Source organism: Lolium rigidum, chromosome 1 (assembly GCF_022539505.1).
Source record: "Lolium rigidum isolate FL_2022 chromosome 1, APGP_CSIRO_Lrig_0.1, whole genome shotgun sequence".
Lineage (NCBI taxonomy): Eukaryota > Viridiplantae > Streptophyta > Magnoliopsida > Poales > Poaceae > Lolium > Lolium rigidum.
The window spans coordinates 230,545,954-230,565,058 of NC_061508.1; the positions used below are offsets into that span (position 1 = coordinate 230,545,954).

Sequence of the window (19,105 nt, forward strand, 5' to 3'; positions counted from 1 at the left end):
TCGTCGGGTTAGGCCCATGGGCGACGAAAAATACCCCTTAGCGGACGATTTTGAGACGTTGTCTATCAGAACTTTTCTTGTAGTGAAAGGAGCTCCATGAAGTTCTAGTAAACCAGTGAAGGCTGACGGACATAGCTCTTTGGAATAAAATCAATCTCTTGAAGAAATGTTTACCAAAACTTGCATTGGTATTAGACTTTCTGGTCTAATATCGTAGCTAGTGCATTAAACACCTCTTATCTATAATGAACTTGTTGAGTACGCTCGTACTCATACCACTCTTAAATCCCATGCTTAGATTGTCCGAATCGTCCGGAGGAGGACTACGACAACAATGAAGGAGCCGAGATCATCGGCTACGAGGAACCGGACCTCTCAGGGAGGAGTTGAAGGCGTAGACTACCTCATCGTCTACGGATCCGGAGAGGCTTCCGGGAGGAGAACAAGCCTAGGGATATCCGCTAGTAGTAGTAACCGAGCAGTCCGAACTCTTAGTATTTAGCCGCTCGATGGAATAAATGTTTAGTTTAATGAAACTACGGTATTGTAAGTTAAGTTGGGTTCACCTCGAACCCGGGAGTATTCCTCTTAGGACCCAAGAGGAGCTCCAAGACGACATGTGTATGTTAATTGTAATAATATGTGAATGAGTTATGGACCCTGCTATGTTCTGTTGTACTACTCTGAGGGATGTAATATTTGCGGAATGGTACTTCGTGAATGTTATATCAACGACTGGCATACTACAACATGCAGTGGTATGCAGGGTCACCACAGATGAGTACCAATGTTGGTAGGTGATACCTGATCAATTGGGCGGTACCATTAGGGTGATTTGTACCGCTTAGTTCCTGATTTGACATGTTTCCACGTCAAATTTTCTTCAACGGACATGCAAGGAAAGCACTTACATTGTTAGGTGATACCGGATAGATCAGAGCTTTCCATTTCATATGACATGGTCAAGATTCTGTAAAAGGATAATTCAATGTAAGTAGCTACGTAAGGGTGAAGAAAAAAATAAATCCAATATTTCACTCCTTGTTTCACCGGAGGAAATGCATCCACACATCGTTCACTATTAGAATGGAAATTAGAATTAAGATCCGCAAGAATTTTCTTCTTTCCCGCCTCCTTGATGTTATTCAAAGTAGCTAAATATCAGGCACAAAAATACTCACTGGCATGACTATGCGACATGAAATCTTCCACTTGTTTGGAAAGATAATCAACAAATTTTATCATGATAACGTGACTATCACATTACCAGATAAGTGCTAGATTAGGTGAGTTATTCTGCATGACAACTATGAAATGTTTCACCTGTAGGAGAAACATGTGGTGTCGCCGTACTCTTGTTCGGACCTTCACATGTACCTGTTGGTTGCTGCAAACATATGCACACATATATTATGTAAATTCTTGTAATGCCTGTTAGACATTAGCCTATTTTCATATTATTAGTAAGATATGTTTCTACCGTATCATGTCTCACCTGATTAATACTACCCTCATATTGAGGGTATAGCACATTTTTCATTTGTTCTGCAACCACTTATTTGAAATGAGCAAGTAGTGTTTCCTTTGCTTCTTCATATAATTCATCCGCCAGTAGTGAACAAGAGAGTGATGTCAAAACTGTCTCCTAGGTTGACATCAACTATCATATGCCTTCTAGGTCGTACTGTAGAAGGGTAATCCATACCCGATCATGGAGCATCTGTAAGCTGCAAAACCATCAAAAGTGTTAACAAATCTGGAAAGCAACAAAAAAATGTTGATTTTTGTATGTGTTGCACACAAAATCAGTCAATCAAACCCCGGACCCTTTGCCATCAAACATACATGTGTTTGTAACGGTGAGGATTTCCACACTTAACTCTATTTTCTTTCAACATTTTAAAATGTAGTAAGAAATTCATGTTTTCAAATGACACAATCATGCTTTTCACCCGGTGTGCAATACACATGATCTTGGCACATTATCCATGTCCTTGACTCCCTGTGACACATTATCCCTGCCACCTCAGCCTTGACTTGGCACATTATCCCATCATCCTTACTTATTCAAGGACACCTTCTTCATATGGTTCCCCTAATTTCATCCTAGTGAGTCCTTCTCTCTTGCGTCTTCCATCCCTAGAAATGGTATTTATCCTTCTAGCTCCCCCATCTTTCAAAAAAAATGATTAGGAAATTTGACTTTTCTTATATGAAAATGAATCGATCGCTCCAGAACATAGCCCAAACGAATAGGATAGACGGGACAATTGCCACGCCATATCCACATAGACAAGCACACCACCAATGCTTACCCTAAATTTCTACGGGTCTACACCACCAGGATCACATGCGAGAGCTACATCTAAAAGTGTTAATGAATTCTAAAATGGCCGGCGTGAGGGGGAGATGGTGAGATGGACTGTGGTTGCTGTTGCGCTCGATGTGTCTGGGAATTTAATTCGGGATGAGCAGCGGGAGCGAGCTGAAAATCTTTTTTCTTTTTACCTTTTTCCGTTTTATCAGGGTAGCGGTGTTCTCTCCCGGCTTCTCCTTGGGAGCCTCTCCATATTTGACGATCTTTCCATCAAATTGGGGACGACGCCCACATCGCGCACTTTACTGAGCCGACCCAAATTGTTCGCTTGCATGTGAGCGGTAAACTTGAATCACACCCCCGCGGTGAAACCCTATATGCCGAAAATGTCGGTGGCTACCGTGCGCCGCACACCCCTGCGCACGGTATATGCCGGCCTGGTCCGTCCGATTCATGTTTTTTCCTATTTCGGTTTTTCTATATTTTTTATATTTTTAGACTTTTGAAAAAAATAAAAAAATATGCATTTTTAAACTGTATTAATTTTAAAAATAATTTAATTATAAATATTCTCTCTCAAAAATGTTAGAATTTTAAAATTATTCAATCTCGAAAACTTAAATTTGAAAAAATTAAATTTTGAAAAACAAAATTTTAAAAAATGTTCAATCTCGAAAATTTATTTGAAAAATGTTCAAATTTTGAAACTACTTAGATTTAAATATTTGATTTTTTTCAAAAAATTTGGTCTATCTCGAAAAATATTGAAATAGAAAAAATGTTCACTTTAAAAAAATTAAATTTAAAAGTTGTTCGAATTTAAAATATTCAAATCTAAAAATGTTTAAATTGAAAAATGTTCAAATTTTAAAAATTGTTCAAATTTTAGAAATGTTCATATTCAAAAAGTATTACATTTTAAAATATTCATTTTTGAATAAGTTTAATCTAAAAAACACTTTTTTAAAAAATAAGTTCCTAAAAAATATCAAGTCCTTTTTGAATAAAAATAGATTTCAAAACAAAAAAAAAACAAAAAAAGCTAACCTGTTCTATTGGGCCGCGACCCAACTAACTGCAGAGGGTGTGCTGTGTTCCAGACGCGCCGAGCCGCCGACCAGGTCGAAGTATAGGTGCTCCCCGCCCCGCCTAGCATGCCTCTTCTCCTTGCGAGACACGATACGTGTCATGTGTGCTTCACATTATTTTTTCCGCTCGCATTTTGCCACCGCTTCTTTTGCGCACGAATAACTTTTGGGTTTTCCGTTTCTTTTGAAATATGCGTGAAATCAATAAGATCATGGAATTAAAATGTTCATAAATTTTAAAACATCTATGGAATAAAAAAAGTGTTCATGAATTCTAAAAACTGATACTGAATTAAAAAATGTTCACAAAGATGTAAAATTCTTATGAATTAAAAGAAATGTTCATGGATTTTAAAATACTCTCAAATTTTAAAAATGTCGGTGAATATTAAAAAATTCACGAACTAGAAAAAATGTTGGCGAAAATTCACGACAAGAAACCGCATGATAGAGAGAGTAAAGAGAAGCATGTAGGAGAATAAGAGCAAGCAAAGTCTAAAAGAATAGAAAGAGCTACTGCGAGGATAAGAAAGTGTGGTACAAATTTAGCCTTGTTTACCATCATACGTAGCTAACAAACTATACACTTCACACAAATTCATTTTTAAAGAAAATAATCCTAACAATATGCTCTATTATTCAGAATTAAAACATATGCTCTATTATTAGTCCAATACATACTTCCATGCAGTGGCAGACGCAGGAAAGAATTGGAGGGGGGGCATACCTCAAATTTTTTTTTTGCGCACCCCCCAAAATGTGAAAAACCTTTACATAATGAAGTAATGAACAATATACAAGACAAATTCATTGCATTGGAGTTCAACACATATATCAAATGTGCACGATTACAATACAAATAGTTCAAAACATTACAAGGGTCTTACATGTAGAATATAGCATAATTAGAAACTTACATCATTTCTTCAATCTACGGTTTCGCATTGCCATGAAAGTTTCAACAATGGTATCATCACTTACATGAATGAACACCCCTCGCTCGATAAATGTCACTAAGCAATGGTTTAAGAGGTTATCACCCATACTATTTCTCAACTTGTTTTTCACTAGACTCATTGCGGAAAATACTCTTTCAACATTCGCCGTCGCCACCGGTAGAAGCAATATCAATTTGAGAAGCATGTAAACTAAATCATAAACAACATGCTTTTTTGTTTCAACAAGCTTAATAGAGAGCTCACCAAGATGATTGACACATTTGAATCTATCATCTTTTCTCATGTCATCAATAAAGATCTCAAGTTGGGGTTCAAGTCTTAACAAATCCATGCTTGATATGTCATTGGGGTAGAATTGAGCAAGTCTCATTACCTTTTGTGCATCATAAGAAGCAAATGAATTCACGGGATTCAAAGCCGCCATACAAATAAGCAACTCCATGTTAACCTCATCAAACCGATTATCAAGCTCTTGAATAACTTGATCAACAACACCAAGATACACTTCTCTTCTATAACGATCATCATTTGTTTGCTTTTCATAATACCGTTGTGATCTTCCATGAGCCACATAATTAGATTATGGGGAAGGAACTTCAATGCCATGAGTGTTGCAAAAGAATGTCACATTTGCAAGAAATCTTTCCCATCCAAGTGATGACCTCATATCCTTCATTTTCTCCTTTGCCAATCCAACAAGCGCCATTGCATTGAGAATATCTTGATCCTTCTTTTGCAAAGATATAGACAAGTCATTTGTGTAGCCAAGAACAACAAGCATCAAGTTGAGATTGAAAACAAAGTCAAATGATTCAAAGGCCGCGGCAACTCCTCTTATTCTTGTCCACTCACTCTTTTGTGAAGGATCTTTTCCAATCCTTACAAGCACCTCAAGTATCACCGGGTACATATCAACAATGTGTAGAATGGTCTTGTAATGAGAGCCCCATCGAGTATCACCGGGTCTAGATAAACCCATCTCTTGATTGAGTCCACTTCCACTTTCAATTTCACCCATCTCAAGTGCTTGTAAAACTTGTTGAGCTCTAACATCTCGAAGCATGTCATGACGCTTGCAAGAAACTCCAATGATATTGAACAAATAAGAAACATGATCAAAGAACCACACACATGCTTCATTATCCTTTGCCACGGCAATAAGAACCAATTGAAGTTGATGTGCAAAGCAATGTATGTAATAAGAAGATGGTGACTCTTTCATGATCAATGTTTTCAACCCCTTAATCTCACCCTTCATGTTGCTAGCCCCATCATATCCTTGTCCACGAATTTGAGTGGGAGACAAATGATGATCTTTTAGCAAAGATATAATTGCAACCTTGAGAGACAATGAAGTAGTATCGGAAACATGAACTACTCCAAGGAACCTCTCACATATTCTTCCGAATTTATCCACATAACGCAAACAAAGAGCAAGTTGTTCTTTGTGAGACATATCACTAGACTCGTCGGCTAGAATTGCATAGTGGTCACCATCAAGATCTTCAATGATTAGTCTAGTAGTTTCTATCGCACAACATTCAATAATGTCATGTTGTATCCTTGGACTATTCAAGATGCAATTTCCGGGAGCATTCTTCAAAACAACCTTATTGACTTCCTCATTACCTTCCGCAAGCCACTTTAGAAGTTCAAGAAAATTTCCCGGTTGGTTGATTCTTCACTCTCATCATGTCCACGGAATGCCAATCCTTGTTTCAAAAGAAATCTCAAGCATCTAAGAGAGTAAGTTAGCCTAGTCTTGTAAAGAAGTACATCCTTCTTAGACACCTTCATAAGAACATTATCAATTTTGGTGTTGGGTGCAACAAATAAGTTGTACTTCTCTTGAGCTTGGTTGTGAATGCTAGTAACACCACCCACATGCTTCTTAAATGATTCGGGTCTTTTCCAATTTCTAAAACCATCTTTAACAAAGGCATCTCCTCCGGGACCTCCATTGGCTCTCTCTTTGAACAAGAAACACACAAAGCAAAATGCCGCATCCTTTTCGATACTATATTCTAGCCAATTGTAGTGATGAAACCAAACACAACTAAAGTGTCGATTTTTGCCCTTCTTTTTTGTTGTTGTGAAATCATGCTCATATGGTTGGCACGGACCTTTTAGGATATATCCTCTCCGAACATCATCTTGAATATTAACATCATAACTTGATATAGGAATCCTTTCCCCCGGATCATGTGGAAGAAAGTGAGCATCATGTGACCTTGCATTTGGTTGTTGGGCTGAAGGTGAGTGTGGTGTTGTATCTTCAATGTCAATGTCACTCTCAATATCGGAGTCGACTTCTTCATCGTGTACAATATCGGATTGGACCGGAGATGCAATCTTCTTTGATGCTTGTTTCTGAAAAAGTAGCGCAATTTGGCTATTCCTCTTCATTTCTACACAATTGAAACATTTAAACATTACTAATTTAGTAATTTTATGTGTTCTTCTATCTATCTATACCTAATAATAAAGAAAATAAGGTTTCTTGTTCGTCCGTCAAAAATTGCCCCTAAAATTTTATATATTTACGCACCGATGCCACCCGTAAGTGGAAAATACCGGTTCGGTATATACGATCTGTTCCTCCAGCAAGCCAGACCCGTCTCGCTCTCGAGATCGCGGGTCGCGTCTCTTCCACAGAAACTGTCCGGGTTAGTTTCAGGTTCCAATAACGAAGCCACGTGAAGAGATCAAATTGATTACGAGCGCGACGCAGGGGCTACGTCCTTCCTGACGCTTATATATTTAGGCACGTATATTAGGCTAGATCGAATCTCACCTTGGCGTTGCACTGGACGTCAGGTGCCGCCGCCGTCGATCGCTTTGACGTCGACTAGCTCTTCGAGGTGTTCTGCAAGGGGCGAAACGGATACTGTCCGGCATGGCGATACGTACGCCGCCGGGAAGCACAGGATGTCGTGGGGCGCTGCCGTCACCTCGACTTTGGCCAGCTCTTCGAGGTTTTCTGGAAGGGCGGCAACAGATACAGTCTCGCGTGATGGCAGGCCGCCGGGCGCCGGAGGCGAGCGAGTTGTGGCTGGAGAAGGTGCTCTTTCTCAGATAGATACGAGGTGATCCTGCATAATAACATCCGGAAGCTTCCCGAGTTCCGTGGGTGCCCGATCATGGCGGCGCAGCTGGAGTCCGTAAATTGGTCAGAAATATAATGATAAGGAATTAAATTCTACATGTGCTGCCTGAACCACGTTGTGATGAGTGAGCTTAACGGGGGATCCTTGATGCTGCATGGCGTGCTTTAGTAGTTGCCTCCCATGTGGCGTGAGGCCCATCTGTTTGGACTTTGGATACGCGCGATGTGCGGCGCCGGCGACGACGGAGGTTCGCCAATGCGCCTCAAGGTCGCTACGCGCCTACGCTGTCGTCTCCGAGATTAACATGCCCGTCTCCTGCAGTTCGGCTAGGAGCCGGCTGAGGATAGTGGTCTCGTGCGGCGAGGATGCAGGCCAAGCTCCGGAACCCCAGCTCGAAATCCCTCGATCGAAATAGAAAATCAATATCAAAACCCCAGCTTGAAATCCCGCTGGAAGTTCCACCAAATATGGACATTGACACGGCCAAAGATCCGCCTTAGGTCTCGCCGCTGTCTCGCCTGCAACCGTGACACTACCAGATACGGTAATGACTTCTCCCGATTTGTGCTAATCTGAATTGTTTGAGATTTTCTATTTTCCAGCTAGATTAGTGGGGATTTAGAACTTGGAATTGTGCTCTATTATTGCGGATTTTTGCTCCGATAATAAGCATCGGAGGGTAATTGTCCGCTGAAATTGTATTCTTTGCCTAGGCTCTACCATCATCAGCGTTGGGCGTACGAATCCCGTCATCCGTTCTTCGATGTGGATCGTCGATCTATCAAGAGCAATTTTGTTAACAGAATAACAAAGCGGACATGATTGGGCAGAAAACAAAAAAAAAACTGGACTATCAACAACAAAAATATAATAATACGACGAAGCAACTGATTTCTTAAGTCTGTTTGTTGTTGATAGTTCTATAATTTACTATTTTTCGCTCCCGTATGATACAATAGTATAGTATACAGATTTTTTTTTAAATATTTGCAGTGAACCCAAATAATAATAGTTTGATTGGTGCACACTAAATGTTTGTGTGATTTTATCAGGCATGATGTATTATTATATTTTCCTAAATATAGTTCGGACATGTAGCTCTGGCATCTTCGAGATCTTTGTCATGCCCTATTATTTATAATTATGTTTGCATCAATTAGATTTAATTGGTTTATTAGTTCAGAATTATGAATAAATAAAATAAATAAATAATACTTGCCTTTCATGACGCAACTTTTTACGTTCTTCCGGTGCAACGCACGGGCAATTTTACTAGTCTATACCTAATAATAAAGAAAATAAGGCTTCTTGTTGGTCCGTCTTTTATTGCCCCTGATTTTCTCCGAAATTACAAAGTATGCCACCGGTAAGTCAACCAAGAAAACTCTTCGTCACGTAACGTTCCTGTGTTTCGTAAGAGTCGCCGAACTGTTCGCGTTTCTGGAGACCGCGCCCAAATCCAATCCAAACTGGCGTGGCGCCGCGCGCTGCGTCGATGGAGCTCGTGGTGGCGTCGCACGCCTTCCCGCTGCCGCGATGGTGGGAGCCGCTCGCTAGAACGGAGCGGCACGCGCGGATTAATTTTCAGGGACCGTGGCGACAAATCAAAATCAGGCAGGATAAATCCAATCAAAAATCATCGGAGGCGCCTGTATATGTAGACGGGGTGGTGTGCAGTCAGGATCTCAGTACATCAGTGTTAGCGCTTCAGCACTGTCAGTTTTGACCATGATCTGATTCATCGTCCATTGCGAAGCCAAGCCAAGGCCATCCTACATAGCTGCTCCCTCGGTTTCCAAGATGCATATTACCAACTTTTGCATATTGTAGAACTATATTATGTCAGTTTGGTTAGGGAGCTAGCTACCAAAGATTATTGTCATCGGAATTCAGAAAAGCTCTACTCCACCATTTTTCAGAGACCGTATGACTGTACGAGGAACTGCAACTATTAAGTGCTTTAACACGATGGCGTCAGACATAGGTGCACAAGAACACGAGTACGCCAGACACAGGCTCGGGTTCATGTAGCCGCCTACGCCAGAAACTCAGGATTTATCTCTCCAAGATTGGAGTCCCAGCCATTAAATTTCAACCCAAGTGAGTGTATATTATGTCATATATCTGCTGTTTGCAAATTGATCTTCTAATGTGTTCATTCCATCAAGCTTCTGCTGTTAGACCGAGTTGTTATTGCATTGGTACATTGACATGTTTTGAAATCGAGCAACCAAGATGAATCTGTCCACTACATGTTACTCCACGAGCAGTGCGCCCACGAGGGCGCATAATTGACTGCAACGAGCATGGTGTTGCAGGTAATCATGTACACGCAAAAGTAGTTTTGATGAACTTGATTGATGAGAAGAAATGTAGATTGTTTTTCGTTGTAGTAGATTGAAGGACACGTACAATTCACATCAGTTGTTTTCCCTCTAGGATTATGGTTTACTGAGAATTTGCACGGTATTGGTTGGTTGGATGTTTAGTTGAGGGATTTCAAATCAAACTAAAAGAGAGTATTACATTTACACTTCCTACATTTATCACATCATATTCTGCAAGACGAATGCGAAGTCCTTGGCCCCGTTTTCTTACATCCCAATCTGTTCTATATCTTTAGGTGTGTCTATACATATTTTTCCATCTTAATTTTTCTATTTATGCATAATTATTTTTGTTACAGTTTAGTTTTGGTAGAGCAATATTTTTATATTATTTTATAAAGTTAACATATTTTGCTCTTTCGCAGCAACGCGCGGGCATTGTCCTAGTACCTAATAATAAAGCAAAAAGGGGTTCCGTCGTCCGTTTTTTCTTGCCCCTATGTTTCTGCAAAATTTACGTAAGTTGCCACCGCTGAGTCGTTCGGGTGTCGGTCCGACGAACCGTTTTTTTCGTACGAGACCCCACCCGTACACAGGTGCACCACCGCTCCCGAAGAAACAGGCGAGGGGAGGGCAGAGTCCTGCCGTAGGTTCCATCGAGGCCGGCTCGCCGCGCCGCCCTCACCCAGCTGAGTTCCGGCGCCGTCTCCAAAAAGCCAACGGCCTGGTGGTCGTAACTGCGCCGCTGTAGTTTCTCCTGCTGTCTATTTCCACGCCCCACGATTTTCCCCGCCACGGCCTACCTCCAGGTCCAGATCTTGCGAGGCAGGGGCTGATGGGGCGAGCTCGCTTGATCCGGTCCCCAGAGACTTGCAGAAGTAACGGAGGGAGAGAAGAGGTATCAGGAGCATGGCCGTCAGACGAGGAGCTCTGGAGGAAATCCCTTGCAAGTTTTTGTTTTGCTTGCGCCGCTGCAGATTGGGCGCACCTAAGCCCCCTTCACCACAAAATTTGCCCCGCCGCCAGGAATACTCAGCGCAAGATCGTGGTGCCGGAGGCGGACGCGAGGCCGGTGCTGTTGCCGAGAGGCAAAGGCCCTCCGTTGCCCGCCAAACGACCGGGTCGCCGGTACCGGTCCCTTGCGCGGCCGACGCTGCTCCGCTCCCCTCCACTGACCAGGCCGCCGTCGCTGACCTTGCCCCGATTCGTGCATGCTGCTTCTGGTGGTAGTCAGTGCCAATTGATGTGTGTGCTCTCCTCGGTCCGTAGTCTATCGATTTTGGGATAGGAAGAAGATGTCAGGTTGCTGCCCCTGTGCTGCTAGCTCTCGAGTGATTTAATCCCCGTTGGGTGTACTACAGTACTTCGGTTCATGCACATAATTGTGTAATATGTGTCCTGCATATGAAGGATGTGCACTGAAGAGAGTAATTTGCTACAATTGTTTACGTAATTTGCCTCTTTGTTTCTCATTATTAGAATTATAACTGAATCTATAGTGCATTGGTGCATGTAAACGCAAGAGACCAGTTAATCGACAATTTCTTCTTAAGCATGAAACCCAACGGTGCATAGTCAGTCCATAGCTGGCTTCATTGCCATGCAATCAAATGCAAACACATTGGAAAGTGAACTATAACCATGCATTTGCTCTAAATAAACGACCATTCATTGGTTAAAAACAAAAAATCATTGGCGACCAGCAAACATATTACAACGATATATAGGGGTCTTTCTCTACATTGGCGATCAGCAGACAAGTGTTGACAGACTTTGGGACCAAAATTTTGAGTCTGAATTCTGTCAAGTAAGAAACGTGCTAATCTTGCCTGGTAATGCTGCATCCTTGATTAGCCTGGATTTGGACCGAGGCACAATGCTTAGCCTGGAACAAGCGGTTCAATTGGGTACCTGGGCAGTAGCATTGCTCTAATAAACTATTTATGGGAGCATGACAATGGTACTAAGAAGCTAGGTAACAATTAAACACATCTGTAGTCCAGGATTGCCACACTAGGGATAAATAAACAATGACCAATTTGTATTTTAGAAATACAAGCCTTCAAACTTTATATCTGAGCTATATCTACATATCTAGGAGGTACACCAGGGAAAATTAAGTTTTTATTAGTTGATTGTAATTATCTTTTATACTCGTATTTAGGAATTTTATCAGTTTCACTCACATTGTAATGTGCCGTAGCAACGGATGGGCAGAGATTTAAATTTGATGCTTTCGTTTGACTTCCCATGAATGGTCGATTTTTGCACCAAACATGAGCCACACCGATTTTTCATCCAAAGTTAATTTGATCGATACATGGGTATGCGCCGATTGCGTTCTCCGCGTTGTGCGGGGAAGGGCACGTTGGCCATGAGCTGACAATGTTGTCACAACAGGTGGCGACTGTGAGTGAAGGGAGAGAAGAGGCGACGCTCGATATCTTGAGTGTGTGAGGGCCGGAGGTCGCGCGAGGAAGGGAGGAGACGCGAGAGAGGATTAGGGTTAAGGGGCGCTTGGTCGACTGGGCCTCCAGCCTATTATAGGGCAGGTGGGCTGCAAGGAAAAAGGAAATGGAGAGGATGAGGATGAGGATGGGAGGCTGCTGCATCGAGGGATGCATACCAGTAGTGGGACATGAAAATATATTTTTCAAGAATGGACAAGAAGTCTACCGAGCGATGTCAGCTCTTACGCATGGTCTACTACGGAGAGAGGAAAATAGTGTGAAAGCTTGCTCAAGTTCAACGATGCGGGCGGTCGTGGTTGCCAGGCTAGGTGTCCACCAGTGTCACACAGGGTGTCAAAATATTTATTGAATAATAACCCGGTGCAACGCACAGGCACTTTTGCTAGTCTTAACATACAAACTAACAAAGTAACATAGAACAGACATACACAGCCACACAGGGACATACGTAATCAGTATTGAACTATTTGTATCATACAGAGTGACAGGCAGTCAATGCATACAGAGAAATAGGCAAATAGCTGCAAATCAAAAAATGTTCACAGCTCACCGGCCTCACTCTCGGCAGTTGGGACTTGGGAAGATCAGGGGCGGGCGGCGCTCGACGTTCCGAGCGGCGGCCGGCGACCGACGGCCGGCGCCCGGCGGTCTCGCGGACTGCGGCGGTGCGGCGGTGGGGCTGGGCGGGCGAGCGTCGGGATGGGCAGCGCCGCAGCGGCGGCGCCGGGGCCTGAGCGGCGGGCGGCGGCGGTATGGGCGTGGGGATTGGGGATTGGGGGAATCGCGAATTCGTGTGGCGGCGGTCTGGTCCTCTCCTCGCCCTGGTTGCCTCGACGACCAGTGCGCTTGACGGCTCGAGGCTCGACCCAGGATGCTCAAATCGGGCTTTTTTCCATCGAGGTATTACTTGGGCCGGCAGAGTCCGGGTGGGCCACGGCCCCCAGCCCCCGCTGCGTCCGCCAATGCGTAATCAGTATTGAACTATTTGTATCATACGAGTTACAGTGCGGTCAATGCATACGAGAGAAATAGGCAAATAGCTGCAAATCAAAAAATGTTCACAGCTCACCGGCCTCACTCTCGGCAGTTGGGACTTGGGAAGATCAGGGGCGGGCGGCGCTCGACGTTCCGAGCGGCGGCCGGCGACCGACGGCCGGCGCCCGGCGGTCTCTGCGGACTGCGGCAGTGCGGCGGTGGGGCTGGGCGGGCGAGCGTCGGGATGGGCAGCGGCGGCGCCGGGGCCTGAGCGGCGGGCGGTGGCGGTCTGGGCGTGGGGATTGGGGATTGGGGGAATCGCGAATTCGCGTGGCAGCGGTCTGGTCCTCTCCTCACCCTGGTTGCCTCGACGACCAGTGCGCTCGACGGCTCGAGGCTCGACCCAGGATTCTCAAATCGGGCTTTATTCCATCAGGTATTACTTGGGCCGGCAGGACTCGGGTGCCCCCCCCCCCCCCGCTCCCCGCTGCGTCCGCCAATGCTTCCATGCCGCTTTTTTCTTGTAACTGAAAACTATGCAACATAAGCAAATCAATACGTTCTCTCAATTACTAAATTGGTTTTCACCTGACTTTCTCTATTATTTGAATTAAATCACAGTATGATTTAAAATATTACATGTTTCAAACACTTTCTCCAACCTAAAATAATTTATTTATGATTTTGAATAAGTACATGATTACAACCATCTAAGTGCCAAATACCACATAGAAAATCTACTTCAAATGAATATGTTCTCTTCAAAAAGGATTCTACTACCTTTTACTTAGTTTGTCAGTATGAGATGTTAAGTGAAAATTGTTGCCAATTGCTTAAAAAATCGCCACCCATAGTTTACGAGTGTATATGGATCGGATATGATTTTTGTATATGCATAACCTTCTTCTATGCATAATGACAATTGAATATTCACTTGATTTTGATGAGTAGCCAATGCACAATTGGTGCTTAAAACACTTGCATATCTATTTGCTCGTACTTGACTTGATTGAACTTTTGAGTTTAATAAAAAGGGATTTCTATTTCCGTGCCCTCGGGTCCTTAGTTGTGCTCAGTTTTCCCCAGCCGCTTAGTTTTTCCTCAGTTTTTTCCAAACCCTTGTCTGAAACCCTCAGAAGTGCTGGAACGGCCGTTTGCCCGACGGGTCAACAGCTTTGACCGTTATCTACTGACTAGTGGGGCCATGTAGAGCCTGCAAAGACACGTCGGACCATCCATCTTTGTTTGACCGTAAGCATCGCCTTATCCCTGACCAAAATGCGGACGAGTCGGGCTTCGGTATATCGAATGACAAGTGGGGCCATGACGCTAACACAAGGGGCAATACACGGGTAGGATTAGATTTTTAAATGGAGCTCTACAGCGATGGCACGGCGGAGGTGGCCTGCGGGGTGCCGAGATGAGATCGATGTCCACAAAGAACTACATGAGGCGAGACCAGACGCATTAGATAGATATGAACTAGACGCGTTTAACCATGCACAGAAGAGAAGAAATGGTCGAGGACATCGATGACTACCTCAACACTTTGACTGATGGTGTCGGACATGAACACGAGCAATGTAGAGATAACTAGTGTCTCTCCTTTCTAGCGTGTATAGATGGGTGCTAAGGGAGTGTGGTGGTGAAGGGAAAGACCTCGCGGTGGTCTGTGGCGTCCAACATAGCGGGGCGGCGTGGCCGTGCCCACAACGGCGTGCATGTTCGGCATTGGCATCAACATGTGCGTTCGGCATTGGCCTCGGCGGCATCTCTAGTGTGTCAGCGATCAAATGAGGGGACGGGATTGAGGGTGCATCCCGACGGTGACCTAGCAGTGGCGGCGAGCATAACCGTTCTGACCATGCCGATATCGGCATCGGCATCGTTTGGAGGCTGTGGTGCTCGAATCAAGGTGGGATTTGTTTCTTATACGCCAAAATGAATTTGAAACAAGTTTCCTGTTGAAGGTTAGGTAAAATACGAAAGTTTGTAACTACAAAATTTACTGGCACCATGGGGAGCTTTTTTTTGATAGAGCTATACGGTTCGGAAAAAGTTTTGACAATTTTTAGATATTCCTTGTTGTTACACGTATGGCATAATGTATGGCAAATTTGGGGTCATTTGGAGATGTTCGAAAAAATCACTTTGCTTAAGCGCATGCCGTTTGGTCTCACTGAAACCAGGTTTTGTAACAAGTTAGGTTTTTTTACCTTCTCTAAATGACCTCAAATTTCATACAGATGATCTTCTATACAAAGATAGGTAGATTCTTTTGTTTTTTCAATTTTTTGAACTTTTATTTCCCTTTATAATACCTAGTTGATTTTCAGATCAAAACCTTGAAAGTTAACATAAGTAGATGGTGAACCCTCCCAAACTTCAAATATAGAGATAGATAGATTGTTTCGTTTATCATTTTTAGCGTGAAAAGTAATGGCTACAAGAAATTGGTGATGGTTTATCATTTTTTGCGTGAAAAGTAATGGCTACATGAAATTGGTGATGGTTTATCATTTTTAGCGTGAAAAGTAATGACTACAACAAATCGGTGATGGTTTATCATTTTTGCGTGAAAAGTAATGCCTACAACATTTCAGTGATGGTTTATCATTTTTGCGTGAAAAGTAATGCCTACAACAAATCGGCGATGGTTTATCATTTTTTGCGTGAAAAGTAATGGCTACTCCCTCCATACCGGTTTATAAGCACACTTCGTGATTTGAGAAGACCTTTGACCATTAATTTGGTCAACAAAATATGAAATATATATCACAAACATTATATCGTTGGAAACTTCTTTTGCATATGAATCCAATGGTATAATTTTACCCTAAATTATATTGGTTTGACCAAATTAATTATCAAAGTTTTTTTGCGTGAAAAGTTTATCAATTTTGGCGTGAAAAGTAATGGCTACAAGAAATTGGTGATGGTTTATCATTTTTTGCGTGAAATGTAATGCCTAAAAGAGTTTATAATGCCTAAATGCCGACATAGAAAGAGATGGTGGGCCCCGATCAGAGAAAGAGAGGGGTTATCCTGCCCTTTAGATCATACGATCAACGGTCGGCGGGCACGATCCGCGTGACAAAGGGCTAGACCAATCAGGGGAAGGTTGGGCGTCTTTGAGAATTTGTGAAGGGAGAGGGCAAAACTGAGTAGTATCAAGGAACCAAGGGCACGTGAGTAGTAAACAGATTAAGGGATTCAAATATGAGATTTAAAAAATGGAAAATGCGTGTTTTGTACTATGAAACCCATCTTGGCCTGCCTCAAACTATTTGCAATACAAATATACATGAGTGTGAAAATTGTGGCCTCATTCAGACAAAGTATGTTTTGGGGAAAGCTGTTTTGGGAAGGACTTATTGTGGAAAGCCATGCACCTTCATAGCTACTAGGTGATTTGAGAAGTGGTAATTTGTGGTAAAACTTGATTTATCTATGATTGTTATGGTTCCCAACGTGGCAGGTTGGGTAAGAAGACTCCATGAGTAAGTGCCACTATGGTTTTATCTTTTTTGGAATTTTTTGCGCATGAAATGACTCAATTAGATAGCTTAATCCCATTTGTTGACTCTCTGTTGACCAGCCACTTGAGGGTAAAACTGAGTATATTGCACTAGCCAATATTAGTACTCGAGGGGAAAACTGAGTACAGATATTTTTCAGTGTAAGACTCGAGGGTAAAACTGAGTACACGTAACCACGAACGCGTGTCGCGGTGCGCAGCGGTTAGGCGGTGCGCGTGTTGAGACCAAACGTCTATTTTTTTGGAACTGTCGAGACCAACCGTCACCTTGCCTGTACAGAGCCCCTCTCTCCCTGACGCACGCAACCACGCCTCTCACGTCCCATCATCTTCTCCAAATCGAAGGAAAAAACCCCAACCGCCCTACGCGCGCTCCCCTGCCGGTGATGGAGAAGAAGAATGCGCCGGCGGCCGCCGCCCCCGAGCCCGTCGCCTCCGAGGGCGGCGCATCCAAGCGCGGTGCCTCCGTGAACTGGGCCTCTCTCACGGCTGATGGACCACTTCAGAAGATCGGCGAATGCTTACTCGCGAAAGAGGAGTACGTCGACACCTACTCTGTTTTAAGGCAAGTTTGTGCAAATTGGCGCTCAGGTTTACCTGAGCCCGACGTGCACCTGCACGAATGGATCATGGTAGAACATGCCCTTCCACGCGCCGCTGAGTTCACCTTCCTCCACCTCCGCACATCCCGCTACATCACCATCGATCTAACGGAAGTTCATGCAAGGTTAAAATTCCTCCAGATCTATAGAGTTAATCTATTTTTATTTCAGTCGTAAACATCTTAGTGTTGAATGTTATCTTCATCAATATCTTTTAGATACTACTTCGTCGGCTTTTACCGCGGCGTAATCGTGCTTGCCCAAAATAACCAGCCGCACAAGATACGGCTTCTCAACCCACTCACAAAGACATTGAACACTATGTTTGAGGCACATATGTGATGCGTGTAATTGACACGTCCGTTGGGAACCCCAAGAGGAAGGTGTGATGCGCACAGCGGCAAGTTTCCCTCAGTTAGAAACCAAGGTTTAATCGAACCAGTAGGAGTCAAGAAGCACGTTGAAGGTTGATGGCGGCGGGATGTAGTGCGGCGCAACACCAGAGTTTCCGGCGCCAACGTGGAACCTGCACAACACAACCAAAGTACTTTGCCCCAACGAAACAGTGAGGTTGTCAATCTCACCGGCTTGCTGTAACAAAGGGTTAACCGTATTGTGTGGAAGATGATTGTTTGCAAGAACAGTAAAAACAAGTATTGCAGCAGATTTGTATTTCAGCATAAAAGAATGGACCGGGGTCCACAGTTCACTAGAGGTGTCTCTCCCATAAGATAAAAGCATGTTGGGTGAACAAATTACAGTCGGGCAATTGACAAATAGAGAGGGCATAACAATGCACATACATGTCATGATAAATATAGTGAGATTTAATTAGGCATTACGACAAAGTACATAGACCGCTATCCAGCATGCATCTATGCCTAAAAAGTCCACCTTCAGGTTATCGTCCGAACCCCCTCCAGTATTAAGTTGCTAACAACAGACAATTGCATTAAGTATTGCGCGTAATGTAATCAATAACTACATCCTCGGACATAGAATCAATGTTTTATCCCTAGTGGCAACAGCACATCCATAACCTTAGAGGTTCTTGTCACTCCTCCAGATTCACGGAGACATGAACCCACTATCGAGCATAAATACTCCCTCTTGGAGTTAATAGCGAAAACTTGGCCGAGCCTCTACTAATAACGGAGAGCATGCAAGATCTTAAACAACACATAGGTAATAACTTGATAATTAACATAACATAGTATTCTCTATCCATCGGATCCCGACAAACACAACATATAGCATTACGGATAGATGATCTTGATCATGTTAGGCAGCTCACAAGATCCAACAATGAAGCACAATGAGGAGAAGACAACCATCTAGCTACTGCTATGGACCCATAGTCCAGGGGTGAACTACTCACTCATCACTCCGGAGGCGACCATGGCGGTGAAGAGTCCTCCGGGAGATGAATCCCCTCTCCGGCGGGGTGCCGGAGGAGATCTCCAGAATCCCCCGAGATGGGATTGGCGGCGGCGGCGTCTCAGTAAGGTTTTCCGTATCGTGGCTCTCGGTACTGGGGGTTTCGCGACGGAGGCTTTAAGTAGGGGGAAGGGCAACGCGGGGGGCCACACGAGGGCCCCACACGACAGGCTGGCGCGGCCAAGACCTAGGCCGCGCCGCCCTAGTGTGGCCGCGCCTCGTGGCCCCACTTCGACTCCCCTTCGGTCTTCTAGAAGCTTCGTGGCAAAATAGGACCCTGGCCG

General features: G+C 43.7%; 1 long non-coding RNA gene across 1 annotated transcript; it reads right to left on the reverse strand.

Moving 5' to 3' along the window:
* Positions 1–4,188: 4,188 nt before the first annotated feature.
* LOC124683294 lies at positions 4,189–5,283 on the reverse strand. Its single transcript, XR_006996618.1, has 2 exons — positions 5,217–5,283; positions 4,189–5,091 (listed from the first exon to the last, which is right to left on the reverse strand). It is a non-coding gene; the product is annotated as an uncharacterized LOC124683294 (long non-coding RNA).
* Positions 5,284–19,105: the final 13,822 nt, after the last annotated feature.